Consider the following 17,398-nt stretch of genomic DNA (forward strand, 5'->3'; position numbering starts at 1 on the left):
TTAGACATGCATGCTTGCACACACCCTTACATACGCCACATGTGCAGAGAGCAGGAGGAAAAAACAACTTCAACTTACTATTTTTATGATGAGAAAATCATAAACAGTGTATTCACAGAGGACAAATCATTTTCATTACAGTTGACTCACTTTATTCTAATTTTTTTCTGGCTTTTTTTCCACACTAGTGTGAAATCAGTTCCCACTCTCTAAGGAGGAGACTAAGCTCCAGTCATCTGCAATATGGGAGAGATTTTAGTTTGTGTCTTTTTTTCAGATTCCCTTTTGGCTGTGATGCTATTAGAATACGGGATGATGGAATAATCAAGTGAAAATCTGTCTGTTTTGTCCATATGTGCAAGATGAAACAGCAAATACAAACAATTCCATACGACATTACACCGAAGGAAAAATAAACAAAAAGAAAATGAGTCAAACGGGCGGTGAAAAAGCAGACTGCAAAGCCTCCGGCTGTAAATGAATAGGACTGAGAGACAGATGAACGGGGATAATTAATGAGATTCTTGATTTTGGTGCATTCTCCAGCTGCCATGTTTTGAACAGTGTCAACAGAGACTCTGGCAACAGAGGAAGGACAGTATAGCTCCAAAACCAACTTAATTATAAGCCATGGATGAGTGAGACTGGCTGATGACCATGACTGAAACTATGGTAATGTTGATTTCTTTCTTCCTTTCTTTTTTCTCTGTCTTTTTGTTGTTTTGTTTAAACCTTAATTTATCCAGAGAGGCCCTACTCAGAGTGATCCACTCTTTTTAAGTATCCTGTGTCCTTACTTTACTATCTTACTATCATGAAATAAAAACATGTGTGAACATGAATCACAGAATAGATATAGAGTTCATTCTTGCGACTGAGTGGAACAGGTGCTTCACTTCTGCTAGCTCACGTATCTGATTAAGATATGTGATGCACACTTGGTGAAAGGTGACACCGGTACCATAAATAACTGTGTGTACGAGTGAGGGGTGAAGGAAGGTGACACGGCAGAATGAAAAGGGTGTTGCTGGTATCAGTGGATCTAACACATCAGCAATCCTGAGGATACTCAATTGGTGTTACTCTTACAGTTTTTGCCTAATGCTTAAACACTAAAAGTGGTTGCTATGCCCAAAGCATTACAACCTCTAACTTTGGTGACCATGCCCTAAACAAAAGCGCCAACCCTGCAAACACGATATATATGCTTTGCACTGTGTTTCAAATTCTCCAACACACTTCTCGCAAAACAATACACACTGTTTTTTACATAAGACACATTGTTCAAAAAGGAAGACTCATGCAATGATTGGGAAAACACATCTAGAATACAAAACACAACTAAAATTGGAAAAGCACACAGACTCACACACAACATTTAAAATCTAATTGTAGACCAATCATTCTAAGCCATAGCACTACAAATACACCTGATGTGAGCTCAGCTCCTTTGTGCCAACTTTGGAAACATGGAGGCAGAAAGAAAAAGAGGGAGAGTAAGAGCAGCAGCAGGACGAGGAAGAGGACAAAGAAGGAGAGCAGTGACACTGCAATACAGCCCTCATTATTCGCTTTCTGGACACACTTCATGACACAGTAGTCCAGGACAAGCCACAGCCCCAGTTTGTTGTCGTCTGGGATAATGGCACTTTCCATGGGGCTGCTCTGGTCCGGGACTGGTTCACCAACCACAATACATTTGTTGCACTCAACCTGCCACCACACCCCCCTTTTTTTAATCCAATTGAGGAGTTCTTTTCAGCATGGCACTGGGAAGTTTATGACCGTAAACCACATGCCCGCATGCCTCTTCTACAAGCCATGGAAGAGGCACGCGGCAACATTGAGGTGAGGTCCATACAGGGTTGGATACGGCATGCAAGGGGATATTTCCCTCGTTGCTTGGCAAGGGAGGACATTGCCTGTGATGTGGATTAGGTGATGTGGCCAAATGCCAACAGGAGACAGGATCCATAGCTTAAATGTCTTCCAATCATTCCCTTACAACACAATGTTTTGTAGAACATTCTAGTTCTACCATGTCTTTGTGGTTTTTTTTTTTTTCACTTTTGCAAAAACCTGAAGCGTTTCCATTTTGTTTTCATGTGTCTAGATCAACTGTAGTGATCAATCTTTCACAAAAAAAAAATCTGTATGAGACTTTTAAAGTCAAAAACAATCCAAAGTACTGAATACAGCTGTGTTTTACATAAAGCACATCTGTGTGTTGTTGCTGCTAGGAAAGAGTAATTCAAAGGTGCATGTGTTTAACGTTTTGATGCTAAAAACAGTTTTGAAATGGGATTGTTAGAGTTTCATTTTGCCGTATAAGTTAGGAGTTTATCCCTATGTGCTGTGTCTTACTCTGCCTGTGTGTTAAGTTATGACACGGTGAGCCAAAGTCTGGCAACATGTGTGTAGGCATTCGGCAAAAACTGTATTAAACTAAACTTAAGCCATTGTATGTTCAACCTACTCATATCTATTTATCGACTTATTTTGTCTCTTGCTCAGTCCATTTCTAGCCTGTACAAATACATTGACGTCCTGTTTGCACAGCAGTCCCTCTGTCCTGTCCTACATAAACATCTTATCTAACACAACAAGCTAATTTGGGTAGTGAATATGCAATTTATGCTATGCAGAATACATAAATCAATATGAGTACAATGAAAAAGTGAATAGATGACTAATGCATTTATATTTCCCTGTGTCACAGTTGTGTCTTCGGCGCTATGGTGCCACATGGCATCAATACCACATTTGGAGACATTAATATAAATGTTATAATCAAACAAAGGAAGTTCATGCAGCTGTCAATTAGCTGTGTGTCTTATACGTGTCAATCTTTGTTAAGAATTGAGGATGATGGGAACAGTACAGGACAGGGTGTTGCTCCAGGAACAGTTCTGGTTATACATTAAGATGGAATATGTCCTCCTGAGACTATGTGATCCTGTAGTATGACTCAAGATATACTGTATATAGGGCTTGTTTTCCCTCTGTTGTGAGTTCCTTTCCCCTCTGGATTTGTTCATCTACTTGTTTATTTTTACTGGATTTACATACTGGAATCCTTCTCCATAATATACAGTAGTGTGCCACGTGTTCCTGTATCATGTGATCATCTGTCACATCAGGTTTCCTGTATCCTGGATAGAAAAAAGATATGTATGCCATGTACAAAGCCCTTGGAAAATGTGTGAATTAAACCTGGAATGAAGTGAGTGCAAAATGTGTCAAGAAATATTTAATGAAAGAGGAAATTATGCTTTTTGACAGTCAAGATAGAAGAGAGACAGAAGGGACACCGTGAGCACAGTGGCCATATTTCAACATAATGAAGATGTTTAAGGAGTGTTCAAGGAGAGACGGATTTCAATAAAGACAGAGAAAAAGAAAGAAATACGTTTGAGCCAGCAGAACTGACTGTGCAGAACATGTGACACAGGCACGTATCTGACATACTCAGCAGTTCTTGACCTTGGGAAACCAGGTGTGTGTGTGTGTGTGTGTGTGTGTGTGTGTGTGTGTGTGCGTGTGCGTGCGCGTGTGTGTGTGTGTGTGTGAAAAGTGAAGGGAATTGGGGGTTGGAAAGATGATGGAGTGCAGGTCAGGTGATATTATCATCACCACAACCCAGTGGGGATATGGTTGCCATGGAGTGTATGCTGTTTGAGTGTGCAGAAAGGGGAGCTAGGGGGGGATGGGGCATAACATGGGCTGGGTTGGTGGCGTTTGTATTGAGGAGAAAAATGTGTTTCACGCAGTCACATATGGGGACTCAGTTAGATCCCTAGAAAGTCAACCAAACTGAATCACTGAATTACGACTCAGTTTTTTCCTGTGGGTTGAGGACAGATGGAGGGTAGGAGTTAGAGTTAGGTGTGTTGTTTGGTCTCAAGGGCTGTGTAGAGCTGAGGGCCGTGCACTAAGGCGTTATGATAATATTGTTCTTATGTTCTTAGACTACATTGGGATACACATTGTAGTCTTATCTTGATGTTTTGAAGTCTCCTCATTTGCTCTTCATACTTGCTTGGACTGGGGGACAAAATCAAATATCATGATATTTTAGACCAAAACTCCAGAGATGACTATTGGTACTTTCACAAAATATGAATGCAGTGACATTTTTGATAAATATTCATCAGTATTGTGGATGTAACGATTAAGTGGGTAAAGGCTAGACTCAGAACAAGCAGGAGAGTCTGGTCAATTCAGAAAATGACACCACTTTACTGTAATGCAGCCTTTAACAACAAGGAAAGCCAACACTTATGCCATGTCAAGATATACTAATATCTGAAATCTGAGACGATATATGGTCTCTTATCAGGATATATATATATATATATATATTATATATTGATAGATTGCCCAGCCCTGGTAGAACTGCAGCAATTAGTTGATCAATTGGATGAGTTGACTGAAAAAAAGTTAATTTATTCAAATGTATTTATTTTGCAAGCAAAAATGGCCAACATTTCTTGTTCAGAGTATCTTGAATTGAAGGATTCGCTGCCTTTCTTCATCATGCATAACATCAAATAAAGAGTGTTTGGGTTTTGGACTGCTGGCTGGACAAATGAAGCAGCTGGAAGACGTCACTTCGGACTCTGGGAGATTGCGGTGAGCATTCTTCACTTTTCTTTGACATTGTGTTGTCTAAATGATGACTCATGAACATAATCAGCAGCTCAATCAGTAATGAAAATAATCATTAGTCACAAGCTAATCTGTGGGGTCAAGGAAATTGTGAGGAGTATTTTTCATTTGTTTATTTATTTACATTTTAAATGAAGCGATCAATCGATTAGCTGTATTTCCAAAAATGGCAGATTAATCAATAATGAAAATAATATAATAAACACAAGGGAGTAATTGGTGCCAGGGATGACTGTGGAAACTGAGGTGTCCAATAAGCCCTGAGGCTTCCCTGCACAACTAATCTCACACTCCCCGTTTGTCTGACAAAGAAAGTCAGAAATCACAATGTGAATATGCACGTATGACACACGTTAAACATCTGGGACAGCTCCCAACTGGCCGCGTACCACCTGAAGATGGCGCTCCGTACCCTTGTATGATGGCGATGACGCGCGCGCATGTGCGTGCGTGTGTGTGTGAGAGAGAGAGAGAGAGCGAGAGAGAGAGGGAGGGAGAGAGAGAGGGATGCTGTCTGCCTCCTCTCTGGTGGTGTTGCCTCCCCGTCGCTGCAGTGCTGCTCTCCCTTCTTTCTTTCTCTCTCTCTCTCTCTCTCTCTCACACACACTCCCTCCTTCTTTCTGTCTCGCTTTCGTACCCAGCGCCTCGCCTCTTCCTCCTCCGTCTCCTCCACATCCTTCTCCTCCTCCTCCTCCTCCTCCTCCTCCTGCCCTGCGGATGCCTCAGCCTCACAACCCCGTCCCAGCACACCGGCAAATGGTCGCTCCATCCCCGGCAACTCTGGACGCAGGACGCAGCGAGAAGGCGCACCGCTCAGTTCTGATCTGATCTCAGCGCGCTGCGGATTGACTTGAAGGAGAGGCGGACCAGGAGGCAGAAGGGGAAACAAGGGGAAGACGGTCGCTGGCAGTGGCCAGAATCTCATTTCGGTAAGTCATCGCTTTGTTTTAACCCCGCTGTACACTTGCTGTGATCGGACAGAGAGTTGGCAGGTGACGGGTCTTCAAAACGCCTGTGTTTTCAGGTGTCTGAACATGACTTCTGGATCGTGCTTGGTGGATGGTTTTGGGAAAGTGCTGCTTTGTAAAACATGATGCCCTGCTTTTGCTGCGAGGCTCCTCTCACAAACAGGCGTGCAACACACACACGCACACACACAAAAAAGATATTTGGCCCCAGCTGACTGCTGACCCAAATTCAACAACGCGTGTGCGTAAAAGTGCTCCAAAGGTGTGAAAAGCACCTTGTAAACAAAAGGTGTAGGGCTGCTCTTGCTCGCCAGCTGGTGATTACTTTGTTTGGACAACTCCATTCACAACCAGCAGTAAAGTTGCTGTAATATCCCCAAAGGTACCTGGACTTGATGTTATGGTACAGCATGATATATGATTTATTACTGGGCCTCCGCTATATCAGGGTTTATTGCTTATAAATCTCATTGTCCACTGATGCCCATTAAGTTTTATGGAATTGCCTTTTGTCTGCGAGGCTCTGGAGTATGAGAGGTGACACAAGGATAAGAGTATGGGTAAGACTCCATACCTTTCCCACAGCCGTACTTGTGCTTTGATCAATAGACATATGCAGGAGGGGGGATTGCGCGCTGGCAGTTTGTCAAGGGCGCACAATATACCCAGCAGAGGATGTGGTGGAGGAGAAGAGGTGGTGGAGGAGGAGGAGGAGGAGGAGGAGGGATGCTGTAAGGCGTGCTGTGGCTCACTGTTCAGCCTTACTAACATGTCAGCACTCGGAGCAGATGCATGATGGACAGTCAGGCAGAGAGGGAGAGGGTATTAGTGTAAACCCTTTGTCTTTTGGTGCGCGTTGCTTCCAAACTCTAAAACTTGGGGATGAGATTTGCAGGTCTGCAGGCGGCTTCCTCTGTGGGCAGGTAAGCAGCCGTGTAACAAGGAGAACACAATCCCCTCTAATTCCCCTCAAACTGACCTCTGGTGCAGGAATATGGGGATATAGATTTTCCTCCCTCCCGTGCCCTCCACACACACAGCCACCGCTCAGCATGTTATCCACTTTTTCTCCCCCAAGTACTCGAGGTGATGACGGTACAACACTCACCTGGCCCACCAGCCGCACATCTTCAGGCACGCCAATAGATGTGTTTTATTGTTGAAGGATAAGCGGCATTAGTAAAGACCTATCACTGTGGGAACTGTGTCACACACACACACACACACACACACATATGCACTCACTCCATCTCACTCTCTCTAAATTTCCTAAAGATTAGCTTCTTTTATGTCCACTGAATGTCTCCAGTGGGCATGAAAAGCCTCGTCCTTCATCGCGGACACAGATTAAGCTAATTCACACAGCAGCGCAGGCCTAATGCCTAATCACTATGCTGCGCCGGCAGAACAGAACAGTCTTTATACTGTGGTAGCCGAGAGAGGGAGAGAGAGCAAAGGGGGGAAAGCTAGCCGCCGGTGCCTATTGATCGGACGGAGGGGCTACTGGCAGGCGTCCACAGGATGGAGTGCTGACGACAGTCCAAAGAGCTGCCGGGATGAGCCGGCCCGGCAGTTGCCTCATAGAGTAATGTTGATGAAGGGAGGGGGGAGTTTGAATTCTAGTTATCCTCGCTGGGCCAGGGTGGATTTAGAAAATACTGTAACTGTTATGAATTTCATTTCTTCCCAGAGTGAGAGCGGGGTGTGGTTTCCGTGCATTGTTAGCGTGACAGATCTAATACCATTCTGTGACTGTCAAACTTTGATGTTCATATTGTAGTGTGTATCTGATACAGCATGCCGTACCCCAGGCCACACATTCTTGACATGTGAAATGAGGAAAGACTGAGATCAAGAGATCCCCTGTCAAATGTCTGCTTTGAAGTTTGGGGTGTTTGGCCGGTAGTGTGCCGAGAGGATCAATGTCAGAATCATCTCTGCAGGCTGTAAAGTAGCTCCATTCATTGTGGGGCTGCAGCTAACAATTACTATTTATTATCGATCAATATTTTGATTAATCTGTAATTTTGTTCTTTTGATAAAATGTCCGAAAATGGTACAAAAGAATGTCCAATGTCCTTTTGTTTTGTCCACAGCCCAAAGATATCCAGTTCGCTGTCATAGAGGAGTAAAGAAAGCAGAAGATATCCAACTGAAAGAACCTGGGATCATTTTTGACTCTAAACAATGACTCAAGCCAATTAATCGATTATCACAGTTGGCATTTAAATAAAAAAATCTAAGTGTTGCAGCTCGTGTTCAGTGTGCATGGTAATGCTCGAGCAGTTAATGCAGCAAATGGTTACTGAGCGTTGTGAAATGTTCATGTCAGAAATGAAATTCGATCTTCTGATGTCCCTTTATCTTATGCCTAAAATAACAAAGATGGAAGTCCTTCAGTGGGATGAGACTATTTCCATCCCAGTATTTTTCATAATTCATGTGACATGTAGGACAGGGAGTCCTACACCAGCAGTACCTGGAGCAAGACACTGAGTGAGCAAGACACTGATTCTCTGTCTGTCCTCCAATTAAACTGACCTTTGACCCTGCATCAAAGTCTGCAATGACAAATAGTTCTTCCCCATACTAACACACTATGAATTCATTATTTTTAACATGGGCACAGAATATGAATTGTTCTTTAACATGCATGGTACATCTTTCCACTTGTGTTTAAGATCCTAAATATCAGATTAGGTGACTGAGGAAAATACACAACTGGCTTTCCTCCAGAGGAGCTATGAAGCCCAGTGGCAAATATGGTACCTCTTTGAGGTCTGAGACAAGCCCAGAGGCAACATCTGATGCTGCTCATTTGTCAACATGAGGTGGAAGACGAGCTTTTGTTGTATTGACTGTCTAGTGTATCTTTTCAAGTAGTCTAGTCGGAAGCTGATATGAACTCAAGCTCTATGTAAGCACTTTCTCCTTGAAAACACAAAAAAGCTAGTTTCTTCAAAGGAGAAGGATCCGTATGGAGGTCCACTCATGTGATTTGCTTCTACTCGACTCCAAGAAGTAGAAAAAACACCAACTGTGGAACTTGAAGCACCATGAAGATGAAAAACATTTTCTCAAGTCCTTGAGCTGTCTTTAGCTGCATGCTGTTGATGTTTTCTTCCATGCATTCACTATAATGCAATGTGAATGGGCCTCAGGCAACCAGTGGACATTTGATCCATACTTGTCGATCTCATTGATCGCATATTCATGGTCACGGGGGAGGTGCTAATTGTCAGCTTCAGTGTGCTCATCAATCAACTGACTTGATGCTTCTGTTGGTGACTAGATGCTCATGGGCTTGTTTAATGACATAACATATAAGATACTCATGTGCCGCTGCTAATGGACAATTTTGCAATATCCCCCATTAATGTGGAATTTTTACAAGATTACAGACATGTTATGCACCATTAAACCATAGTGTCCCTCTTCTTGACCCCTCAAGGGCGCTTTGCAGTGGGTTCAGGTAATATTCTAGATGTTGTACTTTGTGCTTAAGTGTGAATCAGGGTGAGACTGAGCTGCATTAGCAGCGTTCCCCATCAGGAACATATTTACCCCTGCGGATTGAGTCTTCATCATCTCTTAATACATATCTGGCAGCGTTAAAGAGAAATACTGGGCCGGCAATATGTTCCCAAAGAAGAGTTTGCAAACCAGTGTTACTCCTCTCCAGTGTAAGGCAAGTTACTGGAACAATTTAATCTATTTCTCCTTGAATTTCTCATAGAATCTAAATCACTGAAAAAGTAATTACATCCCCGTAATTATTATTCATTATCAAAACTAATTGGTTACATTACTTATTTATTAACCTTTGTTACTCAGCACAGCCCTGTTATGTGAAGTACAAATACTAGTTTCTGTATGGTTAGTTACTGTACTTGACTGAAGTAGACTGAAGTAGGTTTTCAGGTATTTTTACCTTACTTTAGTATTTATATTTCCAACAACTTGAGTGAAGAAATAAGTAAGTGCCTCCACCTACTTCCAGGCTAGAGCCAAGCTAAGCCATCCCAGACCAGTCTGTCTCTTGAATGGACAGTTTTGTAATTGTAAGCAACCCTCCATCAATCTCATGGTAGTACACCAACTTGCCAACCTCCAAATTGTCAACATGATGGAGCATTTATCAGGATTTGTTGCATGGAATGCAGTCACTTTATTTTATACAATATTGCTTCTAACTAGGCACCACTTCACAATTTGATCCTATGGCATATTAAGTATGTGTGGGTGCAAAAATACTGCATAAAATATCGATCCTCATATATAGATACAACTGATTGAGCACCATGTTGCTGGCTCTTCATAACACACTCAGTGTGGTAACGTTGTTAGAGGAGCCCATTCTTCAACTGAAAGGTCTGGCGTCAAGGCCCCGTTTTATTGCTGGGGAGTCCTTGAGCAGGATGCAGATTTCCCTGCAGCTCAGAGGTTGTTGTTGGTTTGTCACTGACCCTTTGGCCCCTTTATGTGGAAGGGGAAGGAACGACAGATTTTCCTTCTGAGGGATCAGTATTAAAGTGAAACTCTTGCCAAAAAGCAACCAAGGCTTTATTTGTGATTGAATATGAGTCAAACCTTTGTGTAAATGCATAATTACGACGAAAGAGGCACTTTTAAGATTTACTGTAGTTTCGTTTTCAGGCAAGCTAATTTTCAGTGGGGTGCAGGGGCGCTTTTACGCTAGCATCAAAATCACTATTTTTAAAACCCTAAGAAGGCTCGACACAACATTAAACTTTGCTCGTAGGGTCTCTACACATGAACACGAGCATTGAGAACATTGTTTGTGTACGCAGAGTTTACTAAAAAGAAGGTTTTTGGACAACTTTTTGGACAGCTACGGAAAATGTTTTATTAGGGCAGAAAGACTCTTCATTTGTTATCACATGTGACAGAACAGCAGCCGATCCTTCCATTCAAGAACCTGGAACCAGCCAGTGTTGGGCATTTTAACTTGAAAATCGACTGAAACAATTCAGTGGTTGGGGATTGATTTTTTTTCCATTGGCTAATCAATTGATCAACTAATCGTTGCAGCTCTGCTGTTTGATAACAAGTAAGTGGACACAGTGGGGGATAGCACTTGGAATGCTGCACAAGGGACCTTCTAAGATAGTATTGCCAGACTTCCTGCTGATATGACACAACCTCTTTCATGCTTCCAAGCACCATCAGTGTAACCTCACCATCTGCTGACCTTCACATTAAAGCCAGAGAAAATATTTGTAGTTTAGAGGTGAAAGGGGCGAACAGTATCATCACATTACAGCAGCTATAGTTGGCCTGTTTGAACCTGCATTTTAACCTGACAACAATGGCGACTGAGTTTGATTTTGGTAAATAAGGTTTATGTACAATAACTCGGAGTAGGATGCTTCTTTTCCCCCACTTTGAGAGACAGATGTTAAGACTCAAGGCACAACTGTACGTTTCTGTTAAACCCCTGATATAATGAAATTTCAAGTTTCCTTTTGTTGCAACTTCACGTTTCTTTGGGTTCAATTCTCAGTTTTTTCATGTGACAGTGCTATTTAGGTTTAGGCACAAAGACCATATGGTTAGGATTAGGAAAAGATCATGTTTTTGGCTTAAAGTACTTATTTCTGTCGCCACAATCATGGCTGGAAATGAATCTTGTTAAAAACACCCAGTTGTGTTGCTTCCAACATGGCCAGAGATGTCCCAACTTCCTGTCAGTGGTTGCCACCATTGTCGCCCACCGCTTCAAGGCATAAAAGTCAGAAAAAAAGTTGTGATAAAGTTATGTTAGGTAGCCTGGGACATATACAGATGTGAACGTATCAGTGGTTGGAGAGACGTGGACTGCCAACATTTTGTGCTGGCGACCGGGCTGCTCTGTGCCATCATCTCCAAAAGTAGGGTCAAGCTCAGATAGCAGTTAGGGATTTAGTCTTCAGAAGTATCCTTGAGCATTTAATCTATCCATCAGTGCTGTATCACTCTCCTTCTTCAAAGATAGAAAAGAAAAGCAAGGAAGAAAAGTTGCCCGGCTTTAACAATGCTTTGGATTTATGGCTCGATTTCCACTGATGCCACATGTAGTAAAAATATACGGCCCCATTGTTCGCGGAGGTGGTAAAAGGTAAAACCATTCAGCAATTGCTGTGTATTGTATATTGTTGTGATTAATGAGAGCAGGACTTTGAGGAGCGCAGCAGAAGGAAGACAGGGCGGGAGGGAGGGAGAGCGATGTGTCAGTGTTGGAATGAGTCCAGCGAGGCAGCAATATGTGCGAGGGAGAGACAGACAGAGGGAGCGGGCTCTGTGGATGCCCACTAGTGTGTTTCTGCCGCCGATTCTCCTCCCATCTTCTAATGAGCTCACTGCAGATGGGACTCCCTCTGTCAGCCCGCTGCTCCCCCCTCTCCCCCCGCCCCCCACTCCATTATCTTCCCTCCTTCCCTTCAGTCTTTAGTGCGTGGGGGAAACAAAGAATGGGGAAAGAAAATAGGGAACGGAGAGGAAATGAGCGACGTGATAAAGAGACAAGGCATGGAGAAGGAGAGGGTGTTAAGGATGCAGCTGAGAGAAGAGGTGGATTCGCAGGAAGGGGTAAATAAATGGTGAAAAAGTTTGTTGGGGAGTAAGAATGGCTCATAGGTGCAGAGAGGCTGAGTGAGCGGCCAGGAAGCATCATAAGCAAGAAGTGACAGGAAGGTGTGAAGATGAAACACAGAATGTAACGAGTGAAGGCACGGAACGCCACCGTGCTACATTCACCGGTGTCAAAAAGGAAAAGGCTGCCCATTAAAACCTAATGGTATGTATTTAGCGCAGGCCCTACAGTGAGAGGAGGATGTCTGCGGTTGCCTAGCCATGACATCATTTCTGCGCCTGCCTCAATGTACTCGCTAAGCTGAATTAATAATTGGCTCAGCTAGCCAGGTCTGCCTGAGTTAATTGAGCATCAAAGAGGAGCCATAGCCGGAGCACAGATCATCTTGATTTCCCAGGGTGAAAATGATGCCCAGAGTTGGCGTGATCATGGCTGAGAGTGGAAGCGTGCCTACGTGTTCATCTTGTGGTGTGTGTGTGTGTGATTGTGACCTTTATTACACGTAAGGGGGGGCTTCATCAGAGTTCATGCATCGACCTGCCTATCACAACTTCGAGGTTCTCGCGCTTACTTGAGTATTTCATGTTTATGCCACTGTTACGCTTTCGCTCCACTGCATTTGGAGGCAAATGTACTTTTAACACTGCTACACTAATTTGATAACTTATTTATAGTTACCAGTTACTTTGCAGATTGCATGCTGCATCAGACCCAAATTGGCACACCAATACAACAGTTAGTAAACAGTTTACTAGTACCTGTCTTATCAGATATTTTAAGGGTGTTTTCACATTTGGCACGATTGTTTCATACGTGCTGGTGCTAATCGTATGGGTGACTTCTACTTTTACCAAGGTAATAATTTAACGCGATTACCCTACTCAAGTGTGTCTTCTGGGTGCTTTTTGCGGCACTGCTTTCAGACCGAATTTTATGAACAACTGGAGCACAGACAGCCAATCAAAATCCATCTGAATCACCAGGGCGTCATATTAAATGCTTATCCAGACCTATTATTAGTGTTCACACATCCCTCTGGCCCCTTGTGTGACGTCTGAGAAAGTAAAGATGCCAAAAAAGGGATTTGCAACCGGCACTTTCCTGCAGGTGTGGGGACATTTTACGTTGCCAGAAAGGAGAAATTGTCGAAGCTGAAGGGAAAGTGCGCCCGCGAGGGAGAGAGAGAGAGAGAGAGAGAGAGAGAGAGAGAGAGAGAGAGAGAAGGTTTCCATAATGATATGTTATGTGGTAGGAAGCAGGGAGGTATATTGTTGTTGGCCTCATCTATAGTCTCTTTGCACAGCAACATACTATTATCTTTCTGACTGATCAAGTGGGAAATAACGTGTTTGGTAGGATATGAACACCTGCAATTGGATGTGAGCGTGGGCAAGTATGTGTGTGTTCTTCTCTTGTTTGTTCTTTTACCGCTCACGCCGTTTCTTTTCCTTGTCAACACAAGGACACACATTGTCACTGATGTGAAGAACCTGAAATCAGGTCCAGATACCATCATCCAACACTGAGTCCATACAGCACTTGTGTGCTAACTACAAGGCAAGGAAAATACTTGTTGATTCAAATTTGCAGATCCTCTGCTGCTTTACTTGAGTGACAAGTTAAAGTTACTGTAAGGAAGCTGTATTTCTAAATCACAGCATTATCATTTTCTTTATTTTCTTTTTCCATCTGTGGTGTTGAAGACAAAATCCTGCCGCACTCACACTTGCTTCTTAGACGGTTTGGTGTCATGATTATCAGTTCAGCACGGGTCGCTGGTTGTTCTCCATTTTGTGTTAGCGAAGAGTGCAACGTTAGCCTAGTTTGCAAGACAGGCAGCGGGTCAGAGAGACAGCACATCATACGGACACGCTTTCTGCCAAACAATGCACAATGCATGTTGCTTTTAAACATCAATTTTGAGGTCAGCAAGTCAGCGCAGATCGATGTAATTTTTCAGTGTTTTTGAATTTAAATATTAATTTTATTTGGAGGAGTTTTGACCCGGAACTGTACACATGTCAGTGTTGTCTCCTACGGGCAAAGATATTGGCAACAATAATGGCCTAGAGAGAAAAAAAATAGATTTGCAACTAGAGGTTTTGAAGGTTTGTAATTCCTCAGAGTTAGAGCATTTGCTGTTGCCCACAATCAACCATCCGCCTTGTTTTGATATAGCTTGGTAGGTTGCCATTTAAGGGTATTGTCTCCGTTCCACTTGCAGTATTTCGTCATCAAAAGAGAAATAAAACACTAGAAATGGGTTTCTGATAAAGAATATCTCTTTGGTTCAAACATGCAGGTGTAGGGGATGCCTTTTATTCAAAGTACATGACTAATCTTAAGTCTAGTAAAAAACTGTACATGGGGGTTGCCCATTGGATCTGTTGGTAGAGCAGACATCCCATGTGCAGAGGCATTATCCTGCTGCAGCGGGGTTAGAGTGCTTCCTGTGCCCCTTTGCTGCATGTCACTCTCACATTTGGAAAAATGTAGAATATCTAAATCTGTTGTTACACGGTTATTGAGGTGACAATACTAAAAATTGTAAATACCAGTAGGATATTTAAACTTTGCTGCAGATATGGCCAAGGTTGACACCAGAAAGTCCAGGCCTGCAGTACACCCTAAAGTTTGTGGAACATGTCGCCATTATTCTTCAGAAATAAATGGGGTTCATATATAAAACATAATCTATACCGTCTGTGTATCAGTTTCTGTCCCAAACTCTTATTGCTTTTCCTTACTTTTCTCATTCGCTAGATCTTGGGTAATCCTTGATCCCCAACTGATATACACACACACACACACACACACTCACACACACGGTGGTGTTGCTATCTTAAAAGCTTGAGGCCAGCCAAGTGGTATAAATGCCATACCCACTGCCTGTGGGCGGATCAGCAGACAGGCCATAAGCAGCACACACTGATCCTTATCAGACGCGTATTGCTGTGGCTACATCCACCTGCCAATCAAATGCCCTCTCACAACTGCAGAAAAAAGGATCTGATGGAAATGATGGGAGAGACAGAGACAGAAAGAGATAGGGATCAGACCAATATGGCCCGTGTATGGATCGAGCCACCGTATTTTATTGCCATGGTGTGTGGGTGAATTTTTGTCCACCTCGATCAATGGAAAGCGAATGAAGAAGGTATAGAGACAGGGAGGGACATCGGAGATCAGAACCTGCGAAAAAGAAGAGGGCAATATGAGAGGAACTTACAGCAGCCACCTGTAGGGCTCAGACCACATTGGACAACATGTAAGGAAGAAGCTGAGTGAGGATTTCGCTGCGAGTGTGTTCAGCGTGTCTGAGAGAAGGACGGCAGCTGAAATAATGTTGTGACCACGGGGCTTTTTATTAGGTTGTTTATTGATGTGTGTTGACACTGGAGAGCTGCATCCACAGTCGTGCCTCGGCTCCCGCTGTCCACATTATTCGATTTCATTTCACAGTCCCTGAGCTAACAAAGGCAGGTTTTTCTGTCTAGCTACACATTGTGCTTGTACCAAGTAAAGCTCACGTCAGTGCGAGCTGCATACGCTCCATCCCCAGATTCAGCATTTTTTATTCGTGCCCAGTTCCTCCTCAGGCATCCTTTGTTATGCCGCATGGCTGACAACAAAATGCTTTCTTATAACGTAACAGGTTTCTACTACTGGGCGTCTTCAGATTAAAATATAAGTGGAAGTCCCATGGACTGTTGTGCTGCAGAGGGCCACGGATATGTGCGGTTATTCTGGAATAAAGAATGATAAATATGAGGGTGCATGTTTTGTTGTGAAGCTGCTGGTGTGCCATGAATAATATATCACAGACATCAGGAAGAGGAATGCTTCATGTTAAGATCAGTAAGCATGCAGTGGATGCTGACGGTGTTTGGCAATAAAATTCTACAACCCGGATGGCGGGGAAATAAAACTTTTCCTATTTTAGTTCAACCATTTTGACAGCATGTGAGGTGCTACTGCATAACCCTTTCAGAAATGTGTTTTTAGTGTGAGGGGTTTGTTGTTATTGTTGTTTTTTCCCTTAGGGAGGGAAGGTCCATCGTTTAAGCCGGTGGCTTTTCGACTTTTTCAGACACAGCTCTTATTTTTTCATGATCAGGATTCTATGCTTATAAAATCCAGTGTTCGCAACTAGAAAATATAACATCAAATTATAAATAATTCCTTTGAATTGCTAATCAAGGCCCTATGTATGCTTTTTTTGTTTACTCAGTTCAGTCATTTTTAACTTTAAAGTAGCTACAAGGAACTTATATTAATGTTGATTTTGGTGGCCCCTGTGGACAAATGTACCATCTCCACCTGTTGTGAAGATCCTGATCTGAATAGCTTGTGCATTTGTTATGAAATGATGAAAGGTAGACATCCGTCTGCAGCTATGTGAGAATGACAACTGCTTAAGATTAAGATTAAAACAGCCTCGTTTCTCAGGTTAGGAGAAACCTCAAATCATCCTCAGCAATCCACCAACCTGGATAAGTCAGAATCAGACCGGCATTAAGAACAATTAAAATTACTTTGTAGAAATAGCCAATCTTTTTGCTTATGGTCTTTCTTGCCTAGGTAGATTGAATATAGGCATCAGTGTTAAACAGAGGCTGTTTCATAGCAACTTAAATATAACTAGTAGCTCAGTTTGATTATTTGATTGTGTCCTGAAATAGCTTAATTAGCTTTTTTTTTAAAGCCCTTAGGACTAAATCAACAATAGGCTTTCTCAAAGAGATACCAACTACACAGCGTTGTCTTTGATAGCCAGAATTTGACTATATACCTGAGCCCGAGATCAAAGTAAAACTACATTAAGTTGAAACAGAGATAAGAACAATTCAGCCGGATTAATTTGAGGCCACATGTAAAAGATTTGAAGAAACAAATTAGGTAATTTGTGGGTATGAATCGCTAAACTGTGGGAACACAATAACTATATTGAGCACACTAATTAGTCCTTTGGTTGAATTATGATCTTAAAGGAATTATTTATTTAAAACTCACCCTGTAATTTTCTCTAATTTTCTTTGAATGTTCATTTGCAAACAGGAGAATACCCCAACCGTGTCTCCTATTGCAGCACTCCTGAATTCGGTGTCTCGCTCAAGGATGCTCGTGTTGATCAGAGGCTCTGTGTTTTACATGCTCACTACACCAGACT

The 17,398-nt window shown here is 42.7% G+C and overlaps 1 protein-coding gene across 3 annotated transcripts in view; it reads left to right on the plus strand.

Annotated features, from left to right (window-relative positions):
- Positions 1 to 5,166: 5,166 nt before the first annotated feature.
- ctnnd2a (catenin (cadherin-associated protein), delta 2a) overlaps positions 5,167 to 17,398 on the plus strand; it is a 271,445-nt gene continuing 259,213 nt past the window's right edge. For all 3 annotated transcript variants that reach the window (XM_030398742.1, XM_030398744.1, XM_030398743.1), the window contains exon 1: positions 5,167 to 5,597. The gene's annotated coding sequence lies outside the window, so the exon portion shown is untranslated. The remainder of the gene's footprint in view (positions 5,598 to 17,398) is intronic.

This window comes from Sparus aurata, chromosome 19, assembly GCF_900880675.1.
Source record: "Sparus aurata chromosome 19, fSpaAur1.1, whole genome shotgun sequence".
NCBI classification, from domain to species: domain Eukaryota; kingdom Metazoa; phylum Chordata; class Actinopteri; order Spariformes; family Sparidae; genus Sparus; species Sparus aurata.